We start from the raw sequence: 6,789 nt of genomic DNA, 5'->3' as shown, positions 1-6,789 counted from the left end.
AGATCTAACCAGTCCATTCTAAAAGAGATCAGTCCTGGGATTTCTTTAGAAGGAATGATACTAAAGCTGAAACTCCAGTAGTTTGGCCACCTAATGTGAAGAGTTGACTCATTGGAAAAACTCTGATGCTGGCAGGGATTAGGGACAGGAGGAGAATGGGATGACAGAGGATGAAATGGCTGGATGGCATCATCGACTAAATGCATGTGAGTTTGAGTGAACTCCGGGTGTTGGGGATGGACAGGGAGGACTGGCATGCTGCAGTTCATGGGGTCACAAAGAGTCGGACCTGACTGAGGGACTGAACTGAACTGAACTGAAACAACTGACAAAGAATAAATCTCAAAAATATACAAGCAACTCCTGAAGCTCAATTCCAGGAAAATAAACAATCCAATGAAAAAATGGGCCAAAGGACATTTCTCCAAAGAAGATATAAAGATGGCTAACAAACACATGAAAGGATGCTCAACATCACTCATTATCAGAGATTACAAATCAAAACCACAATGAGGTACCATTTCACGCCAGTCAGAATGGCTGCTATCCAAATGTCTACAATCAATAAATACTTCAGAGGGTGTGTAGAAAAGGGAACCCTCTTACACTGTTGGTGGGAATACGAACTAGTACAGCCACTATGGAGAACACTGTGGAGATTCGTTAAAAAAAAAAAAAAAAACCTGTAAATAAAACTGCAATATGACACAGCTATCCCACTGGTGGCCATACACACCAAGGAAACAAGAACTGAAAGAGACAGATGTACCCAAATGTTCATCAAAGCACTGTTTCTCATAGCCAGGACATGGAAAAAACCTAGACGTCCATCAGCAGATGAATGGATAAGAAAGCTGTGGTACATACACGCAATGGAGCATTACTCAGCCATTAGAAAGAATACATTTCAATCAGTTAAAAGAGGTGGATGAAATTGAAGCCTATTATACAGAGTGAAGTTAGCCAGAAAGAAAGTAAATTAATGCATATATGTGGAATTTAGAAAGATGGTAATGATAAACCTGTATGTGAGACAGCAAAAGAGACACAGATGTATAGAACAGTCTTGGGAGAATGGCATTGAAACATGTATACTATAATATATCAAACAGATCACAGTCCATGTTCAATGCATGATACAGGATGCTCAGGGCTGGTGCACTGGGATAACCAGAAGGGATGGTATGAGGAGAGAGGTGGCAGGGGCTTCAGGATGGGGAACACGTGTACACCCATGGCAGATTCATGCTGATGTATGACAAAGCCAATACAATATTGTAAACCAATTAGACTCCAATTAAAATAAATAAATTTACATTAAAATGAAGAAAATAAAAATGTGTCCAAAGTGAGGAGAGCAGCAGCGTTCTTTGAACAATATCTCTAAGTAAATGAGATTTCCAACTTAATGGGTTCAAGGTGTCCTCATATGTACGACTCCTATCTCTTATTACAGAAAGAATAGTGGAAGATTAGCTAGACTAAAGGAGAGCTTTTCAGCAACAGGATCTGAGTGACTCAGCCAGAAAGTTATTAAGTAATATAGTGTTTCCCAAAAATTCATTAAAGATATTGGGAAAAGCATGAGTTTAGACACCTAAATAAATTTGCCTAAAAGTATATTTTGACATTATATATACACACACAACTGTCTGTGCATGAATGTGTGTATTTAAAAAAAATGCAATGTGTTTTAAATCCTGTTAGGCATAATAGAAATGGAAACAATTAAACAATTAAAACCCAAATGTAGAATGATTCAAAAGTCTACTCCCCTGTTGAATATATGTAAGTGGAAATACTTCAAAATATGTTTTCTTGGCTTCATGTAAAATATGAGAACTCTTATATCACTCACCTTTTTCCTTTTAATAAAAATCTACCAATTTTCAAATTTGTCCCATTTAATAACAAAAAGTTATAGAAATATATATATGTATATAGATATACAAATATCTTATATAAAACAGAGAGAAATGTTTTCATAAGAGAAAATATTGATGCCAAGCTTAAAATTCAGAATTATTTCCATCTCCATGCTCCATCTCAAGAGGAAATAGCCAAAGTTGTTGCTGACTCAAACACTCCAAGAGCTGGGAAACCTGAAAAAGAAATTGAACCTGGAACTAAGATTTCCTGTCAGATTTATGATCGAACTCTAAGTCCAATAGTTTATTTAATTTCTTGTTCTAAGCAATCCCTTTTTAAGATTAAAAAGTATGAAGCCAAGAGAGAGAGGTAGCAGATTGTAGACTTCCTCGTGTTCAAAAGTAATTTTAATCAGAGAAACTAGAAAAGAGAGAAACTAAGGAAAATAATCAAGCAATAGAGAATAATAATGATTTAGCCTTTAAGCAAATTCAAGGGTCTTTGCTTCCTCCTCAAGGGGCATTGATAACATTCAGAGCAATATGCTGTGAACAGTTTTAGAGATACTAAAGCCCCAACCAGGCTGAAATTTAAGTACATAGACCACAGAGTAGTTGGAAGCAGACAATCAGTGATATGGACTCCCAATATCCTGTGTAACCGGCAATTAGTAGAATGTCCCGATACTGATCACACACCTCATGTCCCACTTTCAGTCTGTCATTTAAATCCTTTCCCTGAAAGTATTTGGGGATTTGGATCTATGAAGCACCAGCTGATAAGACACCTTTCTCGGTCCTACAATAAACATTGCTTTCACTGAAACCTACAGTCAGTTTATAGGTTTTAATTCACAGAAGCCAGTAGAGCAAGTTTGCTTGGATAACAGTCTAAATATTAAGAATGCGTGTATCAGTTCCGTTCAGTTCAGTCACTCAGTTGTGTGCAACTCTTTGTGACCTCAAGAATCACAGCACACCAGGCCTCCCTGTCCATCACCAACTCCCAGAGTTCACTCAGACTTATGTCCATTGAGTCAGTGATACCATCCAGCCATCTCATTCTCTTTTGTCCCCTTATCCTCCTGCCCCCAATCCCTCCCAGCATCAGAGTTTTTCCTATGAGTCAACACTTCGCATGAGGTGGCCAAAGTATGGGAGTTTCATCTTCAGCATCATTCCCTCCAAAGAAATCCCAGGGTTGATCTCCTTCAGAATGGACTGGTTGGAGTCCCTGGCAGTCCAAGGGACTCTCAAGAGTCTTCTCCAACATCACAGTTCAAATGTGTGTATAGAAGGATGATAAATCACTCTTATTTCAGATATCAAGTAGATTTATTGATGTGATTTTTCTGTGTGAAAATTCTTTAGGAGTGAGAGTTTTCATGCTTCATGGTTTTGGTTTCTATTTCTGTAAGCAGTCTGTATTTTAAGTTGATGCTGAAGTAAACACTGGTTGAACATTACCCTTCAATTGCTAGGAGACCAGTGACTTTGTGATGTCACAGCTAATCTTCGATTGCTAGGAGACCAGTGATTTTGTGATGTCACAGCTTTTTGACTTGGAGGACCTCTATGATGGCCTAAGTAGTTTCTCTCTGTAGGCCAGCCAAGCAATATTTGAGGTTGCAGTGTGTAAAATTAGACAAATGAGAAAAGTATCTGAAGAAAGATTTCTCTAAGATGGCACATATTTCTTCAGAAATTTCAGATGGGCCTCCTAAAGATGAATCACTGGTTCAGAAACCTCTTCAGATCTTGTTTATAACATTATACACTTACTGGGGACTCGGTTTTGACATCTATGATTGAAGAATATGCTTTTCAGGCTTTGTCTGAGGGACTTGTAATCAAAGACTATGCTACACATATTCTGTCTCTGAAGCCAATGAGTCAAATGATTTTCTTTCACTCACATTTCCAAAAAAAAACTTTGGAATATATTTGAAAATGATCAGTTTCAATCTATTTGGTGTGATGATTGTGGAACATGTGATCAACAAAGAATTCTTTAAGAATGACGTCTTGGAAAGAAAGGCATCTTTCAGGATATTTGAAACCAAGAGGATGAAAAGTTCAATTCTACATCTTAACCTTTATGGATTTAGTAAAAAGCGAGAAACATTTCAAAGATCTGCTTCAATATCTTTCTGGAGAAGAAAAAACAATTTATCTTTTGAGTAAGGTATTTAAACATTTTAACTTATTGGCAATATGTAAGATTGAATCATGTGACCTAGAAAGCATGTTCACATATGCAGCTAAAATGAAATTTTCGTTTAGCTTCACTCCAATTCTCAGCTTTTTGTGAGGCCTCGTAACTTTACCATTTTGCATTTCTTTTTCATGTGAATGGTCTTTATCACTGCTTCCTGTACAATATCACAAACCTCCATTCATAGGTCGTCAGACACTCATCTATCAGATTGAATCCCCTCTATCTATTTATCACTTCCATTGTATAATCATAATGGTTTGATTTTACATGGGTAAAATGTAGTAATTCCCTATTTCATGTAGGGAAATCTTCACCCAGATTTTCAATAAAGAAATACAGACAACTCTATATATTATTCAGGAAATACATTAAATATAGCTGTTTGATGTTTGCCATTTAGATCAGATGTTAATTTCTGAATCATAGAAAATTATCTTTCATGTGTTCAAATCTGGAAAGTTTCATATATGAAAAAATGAGAATTCATAATTCATATGAGGACATTTTCCCCAGATTGTCAAATGTGTAATACACAGAATTCCAAATCTCATAACAGAAAACCTTCATTCAAACTTTCTTGATGTAAATATAGATAATTTCAGAGTTCAAGCATGATATCTGTGGGGAAATTTTATATTTCTTCTAGAAAAATCAACACAGGTTTTTCAAATGTTAAGTAGACAGTATTCAGTATTTAGTGAAGGAAAGAACTCACAAATATTTTCAAATGAAAAATATGAAAAAAAAATTCCACGTTTAATGTGACCGTGTTTGGATATGCAAAATAGAAATCTTTGTACTTCCTGTCAAAGAATTTGCATTAATATTTTCATAACTCTAATGTACAAAATTCCACATTTTAAGCAGATTATTTTGTGTCCATACTTTCATTTATGATGTACATAGAATTCTGTATTTTAAGTTGGAAAAGCATTCTCCATATTTCTATATGTGAACAATAGAGAATTTTATGTTTCACATCCTGAAATCTGCATCTAGCGTTTCATATGTGAAACTGAGAATTTCATCTTTTATGTAGGACACTGTCATTTCAGATGTCTATACTTGAAACAGATAATTCTTTCATCAAGAGGCACATTAATTGCTAGTTTTCTTCTGTTATTTTGGTGTTGTCATTGGGATAACTAAGGTTATTCATATTTCCCGCATAAATATTGTTTCTAATTTGAGCTTCATCTAGATTTTCATTTTTTCATGGTGTTCTCTGCACAGAGGTTAAATAAGCAGGGCAACGATATATAGCTTTGACTTGTTCATTTCCCAATTTTGTATCAGTTCATTGCCCCACGCCCAGTTCTAACTGCTGCACCTTTACTAGCATACACATTTCCCAGGAGACATGTAAGGTATTCTCGTATTATTTCTAGAATTTTACAAAATTATTATTATTATTATTATTATTATTATTTTGGTTTGTGTGTTATTTGCAGTGTCCAAGTCATTAGCAGAGACAGTTAAGCAGATATAGATGACTGTATGCGATCCCCTTGCTTATTCTGATACAAACGTCATTTCATACGTACCTCTTATTATTAAATAACTAACTATACATCCCAGTGTTTGTCTGTTTATTTTATTTTTTGGTCATTGATGCTGTTGTCATTTTCTCTCTTTTTCAAGTAGTCAAGCACCAACTGGTATTTACCTATGAACTTGCCAACTTATTCTACAAGAATTAAATTATGCACATGGCAGTCTCTGACCTTTGATACCCACTGAATGCAGTTATGCTTTGAGATCCAAAGTCAGACATCTGTACTCTGGGAAAATGTCAGGAATGTAAAAAAATAAATGGCTAGATATATTCAAGTGCCGACAATTGGAGCCCAATTATGCTATTAAGTTTTATGTAGAAAGTTCTGCATTTCTTCTGATGGCAATTCCTCACTGAGAGAAATTTCAAAGGGGGGAAGACAAACAACAACAACAACAAAATGTGCTTGGTTGCATGTTGAAAGTCAAAGTACTAACAGTTACGTGTGTAGGTGAGCAACGTCCCATCAACCTGATTAATTCATGGCAACTAATATTTCCTGTTTTACTGTCAAGGAAAAAAGAATAATAGAACTTGCCAGCAAAAAAGGAGAAGTTACAAGAAGGCATAATTGTTGGGAGATATGAAATGCAACTCCCTCTATGAATGAACCACAAATAATACTTCTACATGGACAATAGTTATTCCACAGCATCAGATAAATACTAGCAGAAGACTATGGTATCAGAGTGTCTCATGTGGGTTCCAGACATACCTGGGTAGAAAGGAATTAAGGGATAAGGAGAATAAGAGGAAGCAAGACAAAACCTGTGCCTCAGGTGGGACATGGAGAAGCAGGGAAGAGATTTCTAGAATGAAGCAAGCTCCTTAGCTAGAGTGTAAATTATTGGGGACTGAAAGTAAACAAGGTAAAATAGCTGATGAAATATTATTTGGATAGAGTGAGAGTCACACAGACAATGTGTTTCGTGGCCCTATATGGCCCAAACTGCAATGTAGCTCAGCCATTGTGCATGGTGTCTGGAAGATGGAATGTGGGATTTTAGAGGAATCCTGGGAGAGGACTGCTGTTGACTATGTGGAAATGGCCTGACGGAGCAGGTAGGAGTGGTTGTGTAGCAGTGAATGTCTTTTGAGAATTTCCAAACTGCCAAAGAGGAGGTACTGTGCCCCATTCAAGAGGTAGA

The sequence above is a fragment of the Capra hircus genome, unplaced genomic scaffold (assembly GCF_001704415.2).
Source record: "Capra hircus breed San Clemente unplaced genomic scaffold, ASM170441v1, whole genome shotgun sequence".
Taxonomy (NCBI): Eukaryota; Metazoa; Chordata; class Mammalia; order Artiodactyla; family Bovidae; genus Capra; species Capra hircus.
This window is presented reverse-complemented; position numbering follows the sequence as displayed.